The sequence below is a fragment of the Mobula hypostoma genome, chromosome 17 (genome assembly GCF_963921235.1).
Source record: "Mobula hypostoma chromosome 17, sMobHyp1.1, whole genome shotgun sequence".
Classification (NCBI taxonomy): domain Eukaryota; kingdom Metazoa; phylum Chordata; class Chondrichthyes; order Myliobatiformes; family Myliobatidae; genus Mobula; species Mobula hypostoma.
The window spans coordinates 22,843,296-22,864,867 of record NC_086113.1 but is presented as its reverse complement, the minus strand read 5'-3'; positions in this window follow the sequence as shown (position 1 = coordinate 22,864,867).

Here is a 21,572-nt window from a genome sequence, read left to right as displayed (position 1 = left end):
TGTCTGGGTAGCCTCCACCCTGATGGCATGAACGCCGATTTCTCCACCTTCCTGTAATCTTCCCCCTCACCCCTCCCCCGATTCTTCAATTCCCTTCTCTGGCCCACCCTCTTACCTCTTCTCTTGTCACCTGCCTATCACAACCCCTGATGCCCCTCCTCCTTCCCTTTCTCCAATGGTCCACCCTCCTATCAGATTCCTTCTTCTCCAGCCCTTTAGCTTTTCCACCTATCATCTCCCAGCTTCTTACTTCAATACTTCTCCCCAGCCACCGGGTTTCATCTATCACTTTCTAGCTTGTATCCTTCCACTCCCTCCACCTTCTTATTCTGGTTTCTTTCTCCTTTCTTTCCAGTCCAGATGAAGGGTCTCAGCACAAAATGTTGACTATATGTTCCCCTCTATAGATGCTGCCTGACCTGCTGAGTTCCTCCAGCATTGTGTGTTTGTTGTAGTGAAATGTGTCATTTGCATTAACAGTAAGCACAACCTATGGATGCACTGATGGCAGCCTGCAAGTGTCGTCTCTCAATTCAGGGGCCAGCGTAACATGTCCACGATGCTCAGCAGAACAGCGCAGGATGCAGCAAAGCAAAACACAGCCAGCAACAAAGCAACATCAGCAAAACAGGCCTCGTTCCTCCCTTCCACCCACACACGTGGACAGTGCTCCAATCCCATGACAGGCCTCCAGTCTCCAGGCTTCAGCCTTTGGGCTTTACCTTCTGGACTTCTGATTGACTTTCAGGCTTTGATTTTCAGTTTCAACCCCTGGAGTTTGCCTGAGGAAGCTGGTGATCTTTCTTGACCATGGTGTCAACTTGGTTGGATTTGGGTGATGTTCGCTCCTATTATCCTAAAGCTTTCAACCGTCTCAACCTCAGCAACTTTGACCTAATCAATGAAAGTATGTAGGCTACCCACCGGCCCCACCTGAAGAATGTGTATGAGTATCTGTGTTTCATTCATTTTCCTGCAAATGTATTTGTTTCTACGTGCATGTCATTCAATGGCCATTTTATTAGGTACACCTATGCACCTGCTCATTAATGCAAATATCTAATAAGCCAATCATATGACAGCAAATCAATGCAAAATAAAAGCATGCAGACATGATCAAGAGGTTCAATTGTTGTTCAAACTAAACATCAGAATGGGGATGAAATGTGATCTAAGTGAGTTTGAGTCTGGAACTGTTGGTGCCAGACAGGGTGATTTGAGTATCTCAGAAACTGTTCATCTCCTGGGATTTTCATGCTCAACAGTCTCCAGAATGGTGTGAGAAACATAAAAAGTCATCTAGTGCGCAGAATTTCTGTGGCAAAAATGTCTTGTTGTTGAGAGACGTCAAAGGAGAATGGGCAGATTGGTTCAAGGTGACAGTAACTCAAATAACCACGCGTTACAACAGTGGTGTGTAGAAGGCCATCTCTGAATGCATGGCACATCAAACCTTGAAGTGGATGGGCTACAGCAATAGAAGACATGAACATGTATGAGTGAATGTATAGACCTTCATGGATTAATGCATGTGGGTCCTTAAATGTCTAAAGACATGAGTAAATGAATGAATTGATCTGCCACAGTTGAGTAAAAATGGATGTAGGCAGGTGTGTAAAGTGTGTGTATGTATGTATGAGTGTGAGAAGGTGAGTGTGATTCTGTCTGAATGAAGGTCTGTGTGTAAATGTTAAAATACAATTCAATGAACGTTTGGAAAATAAGCACTAATGACAAGTAAGAAGAAGCTGAAAGCTCGAACTATTATTTCCTCTGTATCTATTGGGGAAGGTGTATGGGTTGTGTTCATTGTAGTAAACGGATTTTCTTGGATTTGTGTTCAGTTGGCTTCACTATCTGGAACCAGGAAATAGTTATGCTTTAATTTTATTAATTGTGTCCTTCCAGAGAAATGTGCTCAAATACAGTGCACAGCATGATGTGCCTGGAAGGCAATGCTGGAGACTTCTTCTCTCATCCTCCCCTTGCAAATGTAAAGAGAATTTCTAATATCCGGTGCTTGAAACGGGATCACAAGCACACTGAATGCACTCTCCACTTGCTGTTCCATGTTCAGAGCATCAGAGCATGGAATCATCTCTTACACTGAAGTTGTTTAATTGCACATTTTTCTGGACTCCTCACATTTTACCCTCTACACAATTTACCGCATCACTTCTTTTATTTACAGTCAAGTGATAGGAAATTATAGGGCATTTTGTGGAGTGCGTTTATAAGGTGAGAAGAAACCAAGGGTCAAGATAATGTCATTGGCTATGAAAGTTAAGCTTGAGTGGTTTATCAGTCTAATGTGACTTGGACAGCAATTAGATCAATCATTCTAGTTTGTATCGTGCATGCTGCAACTAATAAATAAAGATGTGCAATATTTGTACCATGGGCATTGCAGTTAAGAAGGTATTTCATTGATTTCAGAGCCTTTAGGATGCCCTGAGGTCAATAAAGACACAATAAAAATCCAAGACTGTCTTTTTTCGCTAACAGCTGATCACAGTAACTCTCAGCAATGTTACTTTACAAGATCAGAATGAATTATATTCACTTATGTTCCCAAGAAAGTTTTGTACAAAGAATATTCTAATTTCCCTAAGTATGATATCATTGACTTTAATCATTTCTATGGAACTATTGTCTATAGTTCTCCCTTCTGTGTTGCCCTGTCCTTACAGGAACTTGCAGCCATCCACATGTTTATAATTTACACAGACATTCCCCTGCAGAAAACTTTTCCAGCTGCCATATTCAAACGTAATGGTCTGAGTGTTCCTAATGCCTCGTTCATGTCTCCTGAAGGTAAAGATGGCAGTTATTATATCATGTACGGTGGACATCGGTGACTTGCCATGATCAGGACAAATGTTCCTCGAAGATGCTTTCCAATTCATGAGACGTTGAGATACCTCACTGGTGTAAAATGACCAACCATCTCTTTACAGGATGCAGAGTACATAATTCAGTTGGGCAGGTGTGAAAAGGAGAGGGTAGGATGGAGATGAAGCAGACCTGAAGGAGTGGTAGCCTAGCGGACCATGTAGGGTTAACCAAAAACAGGGGTGGAAAGAGCGAAGGGGGCCACTACGGAAGGAAAGCGTAACAGGACTGCAGTGTGACTGGAGGTGGAGCGTAGAAAGTGAAGAGGTACAGAGGCAATGTGCCAGCACACCAAGTACAGGGAAGCATGAACAGTCTGAGAAGTCAGAGTTGGGGGGTGGTTTGGCACGGAGGTAAAGATGCTGCCAGAAGGCGACTTCTCTTGGCCCATCAGTGAAACAGTTTAATTTCTTGTTCTAATGTCTCTATTTTCCTTTTCAAGATGGCTGGGATCCTGTCAGAGTCCATGGTGTACAGCTGCAGTTCTGCACGGCAGCATGTTTCCGTTCTTGGAGCTCACCGACCAGCCACATTCTCACTATCTCCAGGGGCAGCCTGAAGACAGGGGCCTTCAGGGTGTGGCCTAGTGCAGGCCTGCGGACCCAATTTCCCACCGGTGTTGCGAACTGAAGCGTCGCGGGGAGCCGGAACATCGAGGCAGTGAGCGCGGCTGTTTGAGGCCTGTCTCGATGGTGAGTAAGAGTTTGCTGCAGATTCTCGAGCCGGGGGAACTCAAAATAAGAGCAGCTCTACAGACAGACTGTATCATCGAAACAGCAACAGTTAGTATCCCCTCTCGTGATGAACGGAGTGGTATCTCTGTCTCCCTTGTTAATGAGAGGGACAGAGCCTGAGGGATATCAAACTGTTGGGATGAACAGTAGTTTTTGATGGACTGTAGACCACGGGTCTCTCTTTAGGGCTTTGCTGTTGCTTGCATGGTGAATGGTTGGAATGATGCTTTCTGCCAAAATGGTGGGGGGGGGGTTGATGCCACTTGCTGCTGCTTGTGTGTGGGAGGGGGAAGGGTGTTTTTCTGCCATTCATTCTTCGGCATTTTTCTGCTGTTACAAGGACGTCTGCAGAGAATAAGAATTTCAGGTGGTATATTGTACACATTCTCTGAATGAAACCATTGAATCATTGAAACAACAGTGAACTTCGAAGGCATAGAGGAAGTGGGATGATCTGGGGTGGAAATGGTGGATCCAACAGGATGGAGCTCCAGTGGATGTGAATTGGAGAAAGTCGGTTGTGAACGAAGCGAAGCTGAAGGGTGCGGTATCCTAATAGACGGTGTAGGGTAAACCAGGAGTAGGGATCAACAGAGAAAATGGGCAAGCTAAACCAGAAGTGAGCAGCAGCATCTAACCACAGGGTGAAGCAGGGAGAGCAGGCTTACAGGAATGGTTCTGTGGAGAGTGCGGAGGTACGGAGTAATGAGCCATCGTGCCAGGCGGGGGGAGCTGTCTGGGAAGACAGTGAAGTGAGAGTGAACTTCAGTGGTGCAGTTATCAATTACCAGGCATGAAGGAAAAGCGCAGAGGCGTTTCAATGATCCTGGGGGTAACTGGCCATCGGAGGGCAACCCTGGCAGGATGGAGCTGAAGTGTGGGGGGGGGTTGCAGGGTTCTGACTCAGGCAAACCGTGAAACGGAAAACACAAGGTATGGTTCAAGCGGACCTGAAAGGAGGGTAGAGTGAAACTTTACTTACTTACATCCCGCTATGCTGCAGGCACCTAGGGCAGCAGTGAACGTCCTTTAAAGATTCTTCAATGCTGTTTCCATATATATTTTCTGACCAGTCAGAGTTGTTAGCCCTGAGCTGAACCCCCAAACCTGGAGGACCTGTGAACCACTCTTACTCTGACATTCTCCGTTTGACCTTTCTGCCATGGGAGAGCCTACAAGAGCTAAAGCAGAAAGCCCTGACTCCAGCCAACATGGCTTCCTGGGTCATTGACACACGCCAGCCTCCAAGCCCTACGGCAAGGTTGTGGTCCTCTTGGAGTGAACTTGAAATTCAGAAGGCGGGGTGGAACTCAAGCTGAGCTGAAGGGGAGGTGGCCTAATAGACCATGCAGAGTGAACCAGGGGCAGGAATCTTCAGAGCGAACAGGCAGCTAGGGGTCAAAAGCAGCAATCAGCCTCCGGGAAGGTAGGGTGACAGGGAGTGGAGAGCAAGAAGTGAAGAGGTGCAGATTTATGAACCAGTGCACCAGGGTAGGGGAAGGCATGAACAGAGTAAGAAGACAGCGAACACGGGGAGTGAAATGCAATGGCACAAATAAAGAAGGCGGTAGGAGAAAGAGCAAAGGAAGCAGGATAATCAGGAGCGGAAATGGCAAACTTTGTGTGGGCTTGTCAGCGGGGAACTCAAACAGATGGGAAAGGGAGAAGGCAGGATGTGGCCCAAGTGGAGCTCAAGGCTTGGTGGCCAAGTGGACCATGTCGAGTGAACCAGGAGCGATACTGGACAGATCGAGTAACCAACTGCTGGGTGACTAGGGTGGCTTGGAGTGGGCTGGGGATGGGGAAAATGGTGTGAACGTGTCAGGGTGAAGCACAAACCAATGCGGGTAAATAGGATTAGTGCAGTGTGGTGTAAGGATAGCATGGAAATAGTGGGCCAAAGGGTCTGTTTCTATGGTGACAGACCCTATTCAGTTTCACAGATAGAAAATAATGGGATAGGGATTTGAGGGCGGTTGTGCAAGGTTGGAAACAACTATTCCAATACAACAAGTACAGTAAAATCTACAGTTTTGGAACTTCAAAGCCTCAAAAGTATTGAAAGTAGGGTTCAAATGTAAGTTTTCAAAGCTGCGACATAAAAAACTGGGTGAAGAAAATTTGAAATATAACAGAAAATTCCGGAAACACTCAACATGTCGGGTCGCATCTTTGGAAAGAAAGTTGGGGTTCGTATTTCAAGTTGGTTCTGATCTTTAGTATTTTATTTCATATTAATATTATATTGGGAATACATGGGAATACTTATTGGTAATAAGGTGGATGAATTGAAAGTGCAGATTGTTATTAATGATTATGATATAGTTGGGATCACAGAGACATGGCTCCAGGGTGACCAGGGATGGGAGCTCAACGTTCAGGGATATTCAATATTCAGGAGGGATAGACATGAAGGAAGGGGAGGTGGGGTGGCGTTGCTGGTTAAAGAAGAGATTAACGCAATAGAAAGGAAGGACATAAGCCGGGAAGATGTGGAATCGATATGGGTAGAGCTGCGTAACACTAGGGGGCAGAAGACGCTGGTGGGAGTTGTGTACAGGCCACCTAACAGTAGTAGTGAGGTCGGAGATGGTATTAAACAGGAAATTAGAAATGTGTGCAATAAAGGAACAGCAGTTATAATGGGTGACTTCAATCTACATGTAGATTGGGTGAACCAAATTGGTAAAGGTGCTGAGGAAGAGGATTTCTTGGAATGTATGCTGGATGGTTTTTTTGAACCAACATGTCGAGGAACCAACTAGAGAGCAGGCTATTCTGGATTGGGTTTTGAGCAATGAGGAAGGGTTAATTAGCAATCTTGTCGTGAGAGGCCCCTTGGGTAAGAGTGACCATAATATGGTGGAATTCTTCATTAAGATGGAGAGTGACATAGTTAATTCAGAAACAAAGATTCTGAACTTAAAGAGGGGTAACTTTGAAGGTATGAGACGTGAATTAGCTAAGATAGACTGGCAAATGACACTTAAAGGATTGATGGTGGATATGCAATGGCAAGCATTTAAAGGTTGCATGGATGAACTACAACAATTGTTCATCCCAGTTTGGCAAAAGAATAAATCAAGGAAGGTAGTGCACCCGTGGCTGACAAGAGAAATTAGGGATAGTATCAATTCCAAAGAAGAAGCATACAAATTAGCCAGAGAAAGTGGCTCACCTGAGGACTGGGAGAAATTCAGAGTTCAGCAGAGGAGGACAAAGGGCTTAATTAGGAAGGGGAAAAAAGATTATGAGAGAAAACTGGCAGGGAACATAAAAACGGACTGTAAAAGCATTTATAGATATGTAAAAAGGAAAAGACTGGTAAAGACAAATGTAGGTTCCCTGCAGACAGAAACAGGTGAATTGATTATGGGGAGCAAGGACATGGCAGACCAATTGAATAATTACTTTGGTTCTGTCTTCACTAAGGAGGACATAAATAATCTTCCAGAAATAGTAGGGGACAGAGGGTCCAGTGAGATGGAGGAACTGAGCGAAATACATGTTAGTAGGGAAGTGGTGTTAGGTAAATTGAAGGGATTGAAGGCAGATAAATCCCCAGGGCCAGATGATCTGCATCCTAGAGTGCTTAAGGAAGTAGCCCAAGAAATAGTGGTTGCAGTAGTGATAATTTTTCAGAACTCGTTAGATTCTGGACTAGTTCCTGAGGATTGGAGGGTGGCTAATGCAACTCCACTTTTTAAAAAAGGAGAGAGAGAGAAACCGGGGAATTATAGACCGGTTAGCCTAACGTCGGTGGTGGGGAAACTGCTGGAGTCAGTTATCAAGGATGTGATAACAGCACATTTGGAAAGCGGTGAAATGATCGGACAAAGTCAGCATGGATTTGTGAAAGGAAAATCATGTCTGACAAATCTCACAGAATTTTTTGAGGATGTAACTAGTAGAGTGGATAGGGGAGAACCAGTGAATGTGGTATATTTGGATTTTCAAAAGGCTTTTGACAAGGTCCCACACAGGAGATTAGTGTGCAAACTTAAAGCACACAGTATTGGGGGTAAGGTATTGGTGTGGGTGGAGAATTGGTTAGCAGACAGGAAGCAAAGAGTGGGAATAAACGGGACCTTTTCAGAATGGCAGGCGGTGACGAGTGGGGTACCGCAAGGCTCAGTGCTGGGACCCCAGTTGTTTACAATATATATTAATGACTTGGATGAGGGAATTAAATGCAGCATCTCCAAGTTTGCGGATGACACGAAGCTGGGTGGCAGTGTTAGCTGTGAGGAGGATGCTAAGAGGATGCAGGGTGACTTGGATAGGTTGGATGAGTGGGCAAATTCATGGCAGATACAATTTAATGTGGATAAATGTGAAGTTATCCACTTTGGTGGCAAAAATAGGAAAACAGATTATTATCTGAATGGTGGCCGATTAGGAAAAGGGGAGGTGCAACGAGACCTGGGTGTCATTATACACCAGTCATTGAAAGTAGGCATGCAGGTAGAGCAGGCGGTGAAAAAGGCGAATGGTATGCTGGCATTTATAGCGAGAGGATTCGAGTACAGGAGCAGGGAGGTACTACTGCAGTTGTACAAGGTCTTGGTGAGACCACACCTGGAGTATTGTGTGCAGTTTTGGTCCCCTAATCTGAGGAAAGACATCCTTGCCATAGAGGGAGTACGAAGAAGGTTCACCAGATTGATTCCTGGGATGGCAGGACTTTCATATCAAGAAAGACTGGATGAACTGGGCTTGTACTCGTTGGAATTTAGAAGATTGAGGCGGGATCTGATTGAAACGTATAAGATCCTAAAGGGATTGGACAGGCTAGATGCAGGAAGGTTGTTCCCGATGTTGGGGAAGTCCAGAACGAGGGGCCACAGTTTGAGGATAGAGGGGAAGCCTTTTAGGACCGAGATTAGGAAAAACTTCTTCACACAGAGAGTGGTGAATCTGTGGAATTCTCTGCCACAGGAAACAGTTGAGGCCAGTTCATTAGCTATATTTAAGAGGGAGTTAGATATGGCCCTTGTGGCTACGGGGATCAGGGGGTATGGAGGGAAGGCTGGGGCAGGGTTCTGAGTTGGATGATCAGCCATGATCATAATAAATGGCGGTGCAGGCTCGAAAGGCCGAATGGCCTACTCCTGCACCTATTTTCTATGTTTCTATGTTTCTATATCAGAGATAATAAACCTGACTGATTCGGATTTTTCCATGGTCTGTGGTGTATGAGCATTGTTGTGTTGCCAGCATTTCTCCATGTAGGAAGTAGTTCTATGCAACAGGGTGGGTTGATAACCTTTGTTCTGCAGCTGCTGAGAGTAAAACCCCCCCTCTCATATGCGACAGGGATTGGGGCAATACCCGCTTGGAGTTTAAACTCTGAGCACATGCAACCACATGCATCATCTGCATGTAACAGTTCCATTCCTGTGTGTGGTCGCTAATTTCCATTTGGATCTAAAGATTAGCTCCAGTTCTGCAAAAAGTTAACTAGGAGTGTGATGTGCCAAACAGGAATGAGAAAAGTGTTGGAGCAGTTGTGCAGCCTTGTTTGTCCCTGATCTTCACTGACATTTGGCTCTATTGTAGATCTGCTGTTAAGATTATGACTTGGATGTTATCAGAAACTGTAATGAATATCTGTAGGCAGATGAATACTCAGTTATTTTAGTGAGGCTAAGTAAGGCCATGCATTGTAGAAGGTGCTGCTATCTACATTTCTCTTGGAGTCTTCATGCATTAAAGATCTTATCCCTGTGCCTCTAAATGAAGAACTTCTATATCTTAGGACCCACCTTTTGATGAAAGCAGACATCGATAATGAAATTCTGTACCCGCTTTATTCTTCTCACGTAGGTTGGCCACTTTATTAGGGACAGCTGAACACCAGCTCATCTAATCAGCCAATCATGTGGCAGCGACTCAGTACATAAAAGCATGCAGGCATGCTCGGGAAGTTCAGCTGCTGTCCAGACCAAACATCAGAAAGGGGAAGAAATGTGATCTAAGTGACTTTGTCTGTGGAATGAATGTTGGTGTCAGATGGGGTAGTTTGAGTATCTCAGAAATTGCTGATTTCCTGGGATTTTCGTGCACAACAGAAATTTATAGAGAGTTCTGCAATAAACAACAAGTATCCAGTGAGCAGCCGTTCTGCGGGTGCAAATGCCTTGTTAATGAAAGAACGGCCAGACTGGTTCAAGCTGACAGGAAGGCCATTATAACTCAAATAACCACACATCACAACCATGATGCACAGAAGACCATCTCTGAATGCATAACACATCCTTGAAGTGGATGGGCCACAGCAGCAGAGTACATTAACTCAGCGGCCACTTTATTGAGATACAGGAGTTACCAAATGAAGTGACCACACATCGATTACAGCACCATTCATCCCAACTGGAAAAAAGGAAAAAAGTACAAGGATCAATTTCTTTTTGCCATATAAATTTGGATGTTTTAGAAACTTGCTGTGGCATGTTGGCATGGCATGCAACAATGTTCAACAATTAACACACATAAAAGTTGCTGGTGAACACAGCAGGCCAGGCAGCATCTCTAGGAAGAGGTACAGTCGACATTTCGGGCCGAGACCCTTCGTCAGGACTAACTGAAGGAAGAGCTAGTAAGAGATTTGAAAGTGGGAGGGGGAGATCCAAAATGATAGGAGAAGACAGGAGGGGGAGGGATGGAGCCAAGAGCTGGACAGGTGATAGGCAAAAGGGGATACGAGAGGATCATGGGACAGGAGGCCTAGGGAGAAAGAAAAGGGGGAGGGGGGAAACCCAGAGGATGGGCCAGGGGTATAGTGAGAGGGACAGAGGGAGAAAAAGGAGAGTGAGAGAAAGAATGTGTGTATATAAATAAATAAATACCGGATGGGGTACGAGGGGGAGGTGGGGCCTTAGCGGAAGTCTGAGAAGTCAATGTTCATGCCATCAGGTTGGAGGCTACCCAGACGGAATATAAGGTGTTGTTCCTCCAACCTGAGTGTGGCTTCATCTCTACAGTAGAGGAGGCCGTGGATGGACATGTCAGAATGGGAATGGGATGTAGAATCAAAATGTGTGGCCACTGGGAGATCCTGCTTTCTCTGGCGGACAGAGCGTAGGTGTTCAGCGAAAAGGTCTCCCAGTCTGCGTCGGGTTTCGCCAATATATAGAAGGCCGCATTGGGAGCACCAGACACAGTATATCACCCCAGCTGACTCACAGGTGAAGTGTCGCCTCACCTGGAAGGACTGTCTGGGGCCCTGAATGGTAGTGAGGGAGGAAGTGTAAGGGCATGTGTAGCACTTGTTCTGCTTACGTTCAACAATTATAAAGATTGAAGTATTAGATAAAAATTAAAGTAGGATATAAACTAAAATATGCATATATACATGAATACCAATAAGTTTTACAATGTAAGCAGTATTATAAAAGGTGAACTGAGGGGGGAAGAAACTAGTCCTAGAGCACTTTCTGGAAGGGAGCTTTTGAAAAAGGCAGTTTGCAGGGTGGGTTGCATCCACAATAATTTCTCTTGCCCGTTTCTTTGTCCTGGACACATACAAGTCCAGCAGTGATGATGGACTGCAGCCAGTGACCTTTTCTGTTGACCTGATAGTTCGCTGTAGCTTTCATATATTATGAGAGGATGCAGCACTAAACCAGACAGTAATGGTTGATGTGAGGATGCTTTCTGTGACGGCAGTGAACAGTTACACTAGTGTGTTCTGGGGAAGATGGATTTTTACCAAGGAGTATATCCTCTGCCAAGCCTTTTTGTTAATATGGTTCTCCCACATGAGGTACTGCGAAAACATTGCTGACTGCCGAGTTGTTGATGATGAGTGGGCGGAGAAGAGACACATTTCTCCAGAAGTCGATATGTATGCATCTCCACGGTTTTGAGGGCATTCTGCTCCAAGTTGTTGTGATTGCACCAGTATACCAGTTTGTTTACTTAGGATCTTGGATTTGTCGCTGTTGGATCGGGCTGTAGCATTGTGTTTCCTCTTTTAGTTTAACTTTCTTATGCGTGTTTGCATTTTTGTATAATCACCTATATACGTTCAGTGAGTTTTCTAGCCATTAGAATTACCTGTGTATTTTTCTAGAAACTTCTTAGTTTCAGTAGCAGGTGTCACATTACTTGAATCTGTTATAGAACATAAAGTTCTCCCTCCTCATGCTTCTTCTCCCTTTGTCTTCTTCATTCCTCTAACACTTAATAAATGAGCATCTTCTTTGTTCTTGTAACACTCTATATGAGGGGTGATTGATAAGTTCGTGGCCTAAGGTACAAAGAGTCAATTTCAGAAAACCTAGCACATTTATTTTTCAACATAGTCCCCTCCTACATTTACACACTTAGTCCAGCGGTCGTGGAGCATACAGACCTTGGGCCTCCAGAAAGTGTCCACAGCAGGGGTGATTGATACGTTCGTGGCCGTACATGCAGAAAGTTTGAAGTTATTAACTTATCTCCTTCTACCTTAGGCCATGAACTTATCAATCACCCCTGATGAGTTATTAACTTCAAACTTTCTGCATAATCACTCAAAGAGTTGAACTGCATGTACATATAACAAGAGCTGTATAACTCATCTCCTTCTACCTTAGGACACGAACGTATCAATCACCCCTGCTGTGGACACTTTCTGGAGGTCCAAGATCCGTATGCTCCACGACCGCTGGACTAAGTGTGTAAAATGTAGGAGGGGACTATGTTGAAAAATAAATGTGCTAGGTTTTCTAAAGGTGATTCCTTCCACCTTAGGCCACGAACTTATCAATCACCCCTCGTAAAATGATCATAAGCAACAAGTTTAATGTCTCATTCTTAACTTCTGAAGAATCTTTGGATCATAAAAGCATTAGGATCCAACATTACCTCTGGTGATTAGTCCAATGACAGTGGTGTCATCCGCAAATTTTATCTGCTTAAACAGATCACTGGAGACTCAATCATTAGTGTATGGAGAAAATAGGAGAGGAGAGAGGACACAGTCCCATGGCACACAAGTGTTAACTGAGTGGGATGTGGAGATGTGCTAACTTTCCATGTAAGTTTATATGGCAGCTTTCATGCCTTCTCAGGAAATCACAACACTTCACAACTAATAAATTACGTTTAGTGAAGGAGAATGTAACTTGCTGTAATGTTGGGAAAACATCAGTCAAATTTAGCTCCCGTAACCAGCAAACAACAGTGACTGATTCACCTGTTCTAGTAGTCGGGGTTGAGAGTCAAATGTTAGCCAAGACACTAGGAGAGCTTGTATGATCTTCTTTGGAAAGCAAATCCACTTCATTTTTTATTTGCCAAGTACAAAGGCTAAGCAGGTACTTGTTTCATATCTCATTAGAAAGATGACACCCCTGTCCATGCATGGCTTCCCCAGGACTGCAATGAAGCACCAGCTGAGACTTTTGTGAACAACTGGCCAGAGTGAGACTTGATCACAAGCACCCTAACTTGATAGTGAAATTCCAGTCAACTTGAAATCTCTCAGTACTCCATTCAGTTCATTTAACATCGTTGTCATCAGCATCCATCCAGCCATTCATCTTTTTAATGTTATTTTTTGAACAGGGCCTGATGCAGTAAATATCTCTAAGGCAAACAAATCCCTGCGACTTTTCAAAAACAAAATGTAAAATGAAAGGGTGAACACATCTTTGACAGATTTCCTATAGACGAAAGGGTAATTCTCTGAATTTGCACTCTGGGGAAAGAACTGCTCCTTCTTAGGTGGTCCCTCAGAGACGACTACTTCGAATGCAATTCTGTGAGTTCTAACATGGCAGAGTTGCTTGGTGGCCCAATGAGTGAGTAGAATGGGAGAAATATAGTGTGTCTGTGTGCTCCTGACAAAGGGACTTGAGGTTCGCAATGCCAATTAGACTATCTGCTCCTCATTTGGAGCAGTGATAGGCCAAGTGTTCCTGCTCAGAAGGGCGAGATTGACAAGGATGTTATGCGTTGAAGGTGATGATGAATTTCAACATTGATATCTGCTTCTGCTGAGGTGTGCTAATATGTGAAAGGGAAGTAGCCAGGGTCTCATAATGGATCTTGACTGTGGGAGGCTGGTATTGTCCAGAAAAGACAGGTAGGCAAGACTTGTCAAATGGAAGTGCATTCTCTTGCATGTGTCATTGAATAAATCACTGGTGGCTTAGAATCTGGCCTCAGAACGTGTACCTAACCAAACATTCCTTTCTCACTGCACCTCACTGAATTGGGGTGATCTTGGTCTGAAGGAGTTGTGAGTACTGATAAACATGACCCCATCCTACAAATCCATTCCAATGAGAAGTCTTTGGGAGGTAAGGAGCATCAATGTGGCCCAAAGGGTTAAGAAAAATATTGGGGTGATGAAGTAATCTTGCTTGATGCCATTCTGCACTAAAAATGGATCCTTTATTGACCTGTTGTTTAAGATGATTATTTGCATGCAATTTTAGCTATGATGTAGATGAATTCAGGGAGGCTGGCAAGTGTGTTGAGCATGCTTTACAGTCCCTCTCACCTGACAGAATTAAGAGCCTCTGTGAAGTAAACCAATAACCAAATGTATTTTTGGTTGACCTAATGGGGTGCAGGTACCTGCTATTGAACTAAGAAGCTCTTTGAGTTAGAAACTGGAATTCAGCCACCCAGCCAATTTCATTTATAGATTAGTTATAACCTGTACCATGAAACATGTGCCCACCAGTTTAGTTCACACAAGGGAGATATTGCATTATTTTCTTTTTTTTCCTCAGGGCCCTCCCTTGTCGTGAATGAAAAATGCAGAAATGGCAGCATTCGTCTAACTTTACAACCCATTGGGAAACTTCTTGACTACCACGCAGTTGAATGTGACCTCGCCTGGCACCTCATATTAGAAAATTGTGCTATATATTCTAGCAGTCATTTAACATGCATACAAAGCAGTAAAGTTGCTGGCTGCTATGGTATAATCATGAATGTTTAGCTTATCAGTCTCTGTGCAGTTGCTATCCTTTGGCATGAGATTTCCATGATTCCAATAGCTCGGGAGCCTTCATGTTCCATATTGCATTCAATTATTTTTCTTCATTTTCATCCATCTATTTCCCAATCCCTTTTCCAACTACATGTTCATAACATTCCTTTTTTTGAAAGCAGCTGATCGTCGACCCTTTCAGCCGACTGTCTGTGCCATTTTTCTGCTGCTGAGTAGAATGAAAACTGACCTGAATTTGAATAAAGTTGGTTAACTTTATTCTCCGTACACGATTTGAATTAATAAGGAGGGAGCTGATGCAGAAGAAAGAGAGGAGATTTGTCTGGCGGGCTGAGAGTGCAGTAATGTAAAAGGGTGAGGAACTGGGAGTACTCCTTCCCCTACCCCCACCTTCTTATCCAAGCTTCTTCCCCCTTTCTTTCCAGTCCTGGAGAAGGGCCTCAGCCTGAAACATTGATTGTTTATTCCCTTTCCGTAGAAGTTGCCCAATTTGCTGAGTTCCTCCGGTAACTTGTGTGGCTGAGGATCTGTGAGTGCAAAGGGTGAGGGATTATGGAGAAGGCTATAGAGAAACTTCACACAAATATGCAACAGAAATGCATAATCTTCTCTTCCAAAAGGCTGTAGATATCAGCTTGGGGAAGGAGTGGGTGATGAATTACTATTTTCAAGATTGGCATCAATGGGCTTTCGTGAAGTCAAAATGTCAAACATCTCAGAGATAGGGCAGGATAATGAGACTGAGGAATGAATCAAGTGGTCCATGAGGTTTGAGGAGTTAATTGGCCTTTGTATATTCTCATCACCTTATATCTGCAGGGTAATAGAAATTCCACTCCTAACCCCGTCAGCCTTTCTCCATATGACACTATTCCATCCATGGCTTTACTGCTGAAGGTGTACCAATGACATCCCTATGTTTTATCTATTGAAACAGCAATCTTTCACTATCAACATCGAACCCTGCCTTCTTCCCAGTTATCACAGGCCCTCTGCCTGAAGGATGCTTGATGCGGTCATTCAGAGTTCTTTAAAAAATGGAAACTAGAGTCAGGTTTGAATCCTTGGACTTTCTGTGCCTCTAGTTTCACCAGCACCATGTAAATGAGATAACACCAGAGTTTCCAACAGAAAGAGAAATATTTTTTAAAGGTATACAGCACAATCTCAGATTCATTTATTTATCACATATACACCAAAACTTACAGTGAAACCAACACATTCTAGGTGCTGTGAGCAGCCCACGAGACCATCAGGTGGTAAGACAAAGGAGCATAATTAGGCCATTCATCCCATCGAGCCTTCTCTACCATTCCACCTTGGCCGATTTATTATCCCTCTCAACACCATTCTCCTGCCTTCTCCCCATAACCTTTGATGCCCTTACTAATCAAGAATCTATCAACCTCTGCTGTAAATATACCCATGAGTTGGCCTCCACAACCAGCTATGGCAATAAATTTCACAAATTCACCACACTCTGTCTGAAGAAATTCTTCCTTATCTCTATTCTAAAGGGATGTCTTTCTATTTTGAGGCTGTGCCCTCTGTTCTAGACTCCCCCACTATAGGAACCATGCTCTCCATGTACACTCTATCTAGGCCTTTTCAATATTCGTTAGGTTTCAACGAGGTTTAATGAGAGAATATGTGGAGAAAGTATCACTATATATTCCAGCACCTACATAGCATGTCCACAATATTCAGCAGAACAACGGCAACAAAACGACAACAGCTAAACAAGCCCTTTTCCTCCCTCCCATACACCTACCCATTCATACACACAGACAGTCCTCCAACTAAATCTGTCCTATTTATAATGGTGAATTAGAGACATTGACATTTCTCGAATATGGGCAAAGCCATACAATTTTATTGCCATTAAGTATCTCAATACACCTATCTGCATCCAATGATATAATCTGGATTTTTGTGACCCATCTCAGAATGCTCAAACAGTGGAAAATATTCTTTCCAGACAAGATTGGTGACTTTTTTCAGTATTATTGTTCTTTTACATGCTGTGTTTTTTGTTGCTTTCTTGTTTTTGTGTTGGGGGGAGAGGGATTTGGGGTCAATGTGCCTGTTCCAATTTTGTTTTTTTTTTGTGTGAGGTGGAGGAATTTGGGGGTTGATGATCATGCTGCCGTTCTATTCTTTCTTGGTTTTGTGGCTATCTGGAGAAGAAGAATTTCAGAGTTGAATACTTTCAACCTTGGAAAAGATGGATGAGCAATTTGATGCATGAATGGATAAAGGGATGGGTGGTGTGTGGATGAATTGAAGTTTAAGGGATGGGTAAATGGAGAGATGAGTGGACGAAGTTTAGTAGGATAGAGAGTTAATGGGTGGGTGGATGAAAGATTGGGTTGAATAAGGAAAAATGGATGGGGACTTTGAACTAATGTTGGGATAGATTAGGAAGTATGGTGAGATGGATGAATGGATGGGAAGCTGAGAGAAAGATGCTTGATGGGACAAAACAATGGAGGAATGGATGCTGGGAAGTGTGATGGAATGACTGGATAGGTGCATGGATGTGTGGGCGGATATGTGGGCGGATATGTGGTTAAACTCATGAATCAATAATTATATGGAGAAATGAGAGCACGACTGGTGAGATGGAAGAATGGATGGATTGATTGCGGTTTAGCTGGATGGAGTGATGGAGGAATATTTGTACGGCTGGATGAAAGAATGAATTGAATAATGGAAATATAGTTGAAATAATGGATGCATAGATGGTTAGATGTGGGAAAGACAAATAGTTGAACGTCTTCAAATGCTGCATGTAATGATTTTTTTCACAAAGTATGCCACAGTTTCTTCAATGCATGTAAATTAGCTTCTAATGCATTCTATTACTGAAATTAAATGAGAACTCAAAACCAGGTGTCTAATTTCATGAAACACATCATCCATAAAAGATGGTCACAGGTTAAGTAAAATAAGTTAGATGAACAGTGGCCTTAGTAATTTTAGGACTTGTCATGTAACATGAAAGAAAGCTTTGAAAGCCTTATCTGTATAGTCACATCGTAAACTAGAATTGTACTGTGTACATTGATGCATGGCAGAGTTTGTATTTTCATTTGCTAAAACTTTCTATGTTCTGTGTTCCTCTGCAGTCAAAATATATTGCTGTTTAAAAAACACAAGATTGTAATTATACATTGTGTTAACTACATGATTAACATTTCTACACGGTCTCCCTGTAAGCATTTTTAATTATATTTTCCACATATGGATGTTGCTGGCATGGGCAGCTTCTACTGTCCTTCAGTGATTAGTTGAGAAGTGGTAGTGAGCAGCTTTGTACAATGACTACAATCCAAGTGGTGCAGATGCTGCCGCAGTATCATTGAGAACAGAATTCCAGGAGTTTGAACCAGCAGCAGTGAATGAAGTGTGATGCATTTCCAAATCTTCCACCATTTTCTTGTATGCACAATTAAATAGAACAAACCACGATTCTAAAGAAAGCAAAATCTTCAAATTTTACCAACGCATTTAGTCATCAGTGACATCACTTGAACTATTTGGTAATCCTACTTCACGTTTTCAGAATCTTGAAGCAAGAGGTGGATTTTATTCAGGGACACTCCACACTTTGCAGATAATCTTGGAGTTGGAAATAATGGGAAATAAGGGAGGGGAGTGAGGCTTCTTACTGAAACCTCCTTAGTCATGGAATCAGGGGATACCACAGCACAGATACAGACCCTACATCCCATCTTGTCAAAGCTGGCCCAATATTCTACCTAGTCCCACACCATATCCCTCCAAAACCCTCCTATCCAGGTACCTATATAAAGCTCCCTTAGGTGTTATGATTTAACTTTCACCTACCAATTCCACTGTAACATTAGAACTCTTAAGAAGTCTGGAATTATTTTTCACAGACTCGTATGCTTGCTCATTCTCAACAAATGGTCAGTGTGGATAAGAGTGTCTGTACTGAGCTATTGAATCATCTCCTTCCCAAAGCATTGAAAATGCTTCATCGTTTTATGTGCCATCACTTTCTGAGCTCACACCAATGTTCAAATGAAGAACACATGACCTATCCTCAATCCAGATAAGACCATAAGGCATAGGAGCAGAATTAGGCCATTCAGCCCATTGATCTGTTCTGCCGTTCCATCATGGCTGATCTAGGATCCTGACGGATCAGGAAACAATCAACTTCCACCGTAAATGTACGCATGGACTTGCCCTCCACCACAGTCTGTGGCAGAGCATTCCACAGATTTACTACTCTCTGGCTAAAAAATTCCTCCTTACCTCTGTTCTAAAAGGTTGCCTCTCAATTTTGAGGCTGTGCCTTCTAGTTCTGGATACCCCAGCATAGGAAACATCCTCTCCACATCCACTCTATCTAGTCCTTTCAACATTCAGTAGGTTTCAATGAGATCCCCCCACCCCACATCCTTCTAAATTCCAGTGAGTACAGGCCCAAAGCTGCCAAATGCTCCTCATATGTCAACCCCTTCACTCTCAGGATCATCCTTGTGAACCTCCTCTGGACTCTGTCCAACGACAGCACATCCTTTCTGAGATATGGGGCCCAAAACCGTTTTGTACGAGATCGCACTTTTACCAGACTTGTGAATGTACCTCATATACAATATAAGATGGATTCTTGGCCTCACAATCTACTTTGTTACTGTCTTGCACTTTATCGTTTACCTGCACTGTACTTTTTTCAGTGACCTTTACACTTTACTCTGCATTACTATAGTCTTACCTCATTGTAGCTCAATGCATGGTGTAATGACTTGTTTTGTATGAACAGTATGCAAGACAAGCTTTCATTATATCTTGGAACACGTGACCATAACAAACCAATACAAAAAAAATCCACGTGAAATTTGCACTGCACATGTACTTCTGGGTTTGAGGATGCAAGGAGAGTAGTTATTAAAAAAAGCATTGAAGGTTTCTGAAAAAGAAAGTCCAAGTTGCATTGTCAATGGGAAGAAATCTCTCTGCTGACACCCTGGGTGCACATTGAGTGGACGTTCTACCCACCCAGTACCTTGTAGATTCCATAGCATTCCTCAGGATCAGGCTGCGTAACAATGCCAGCCTGGCCTCTATTTCCCAGGAGACCTTCTCTTGCTTCTCTGATAGCTATCATTTTAGTATAAACGAGATGTCTGTCTCACTTCACTACAACTAATAAACAAACTCAAACAAGTAATTATCCCACTCTTCCATTACCACACTCTGTCAACACTCATTAAGCTTACTATCTTTTGTAATATTTTCCAGACATGACAATATCACAACATTTTTCAGTGTACTCCAATAATAGTTTTGAGCTAAATAAGATGAGATAACCATCAATCAGCCAGGGAGCTGAAACAACAAATTGATTTTTTTTCCCTTTAAATAACATGCCTAGAAATTAAAAATAAACAAGATTCTGCAGATGCTGAAAATCTTCAGCAACACACACAAAGTGCTCGAGGAGAGCAACAAGTCAGGCAGCATCTAAGGAGGGGAATGAACAGTTGACTGTTTGGGTGGAGACCCTTCATCGGGACTGGAAAAGAAGGGAGAAGAAGCCAGAATCAAATCCTTTCTGCCCCTTCCTTTCCAGTCCTGATAAACGTCTCAGTCTGAAACGATGCCTCATTGTTCCCCTCCATCTGCCTGATTTACTGAGTTCCTGCACCAGTTTGGTGTGTTGTGTAGAAATTCTTTTATAGTTTTGGAGTGCTCAAACGTAACTGTGAAATTCACTCATTTCCATAAGACACAAGAGCAGCAATTGACCATTTGACCCATTGAGTCTGCTCCACATTTCCTGACACTTAATCCTTGAATTATGTTTGTTATCACTGATATATATCATGAAATTTATTGTTTTATGACAGCAATGCACTGCAAGTCATAAAATATTGCTTCTAACTTACAATAAAGATAAAGTAATAGTGCAAAAGAGGAACAGTGAGGAAGTGTTCGTGGGTCATGGGCCATTCAGAAGTTGGTGGCAGAGGGGAAGAACTTGTTCTTATAACGTTGAATGCGGTTCATCAAGCTCCATGATGGTAGAATTGAGAGCAGGACAATGTCCCAAATGGTGAGGGTACTTAATAATGAAGCACCACCTTTTGATGATGTCCTCAGTGGTGGGGAGGCTAGTGCCTATGATGTAGTTGTTTGAGTCTATAACCTTCTTCAGCCTCTTGCAATCCTGTGTTTTGGAGCCTTCATACTAGACAGTGATGCAACCAGTCAGAATGCTCTCCACCGTACATCTGTAGAAATTTGCTGGAGTGTTTGGATTTGTACTGCATCTAAAAAAGAAAGTCAGCTGTTAAAGGCACATTCCCCAAGTCTGACACACTCTCCAGCTGCCAAGGAAGTTACAATGTTTGTAGAAAAGATCTCTGCTCTCCACTCTGTAGCTCCACGATTCGTCAACTAATACAAGTCAGGAGGAAGGTCCAGCGCCTGAGGGAAACCACGAGACCAGCCATGCCTGCCATAATCAAGGCCTGGCAGGAAATGGCAGCAGTGATCTCCTCCAGGACCAAGACTCCCACTCAATGGAGCAATGCTGAAAGAACATTTAAAAACTCAAAGGCCATCAAAATTATCTGCACATCGCAGTTTACACTGCAAAGTAGAAATGATCTAAGAAAATGTATTTTGTGCACAGATCTGAGTTCTCCAAACAAAATGTCACATATTTGAGTTTTCTAAGCAAGGAGTCACACATCAGGTGTTTGATAGAGGCTACAACAAAGCTTTAAAATAATAAAATTGTGTTTGAATGTGTTACAATCTGTACAGCAAGGTGCGTGTGAGAGGATTTAGACCATAAGTCCATAGGACCATAAGGGATAGGGGCAGTATTAGGCCATTTGGCCCATTGAGTCTGCTCCACCATTTCATCATGGTTGATCCATTTTCTCTTTCAACCTCATTCTACTGCCTTCTCCCCATAATCTTCCATGCCCTGACTGTCAACAACCTATCAAGCT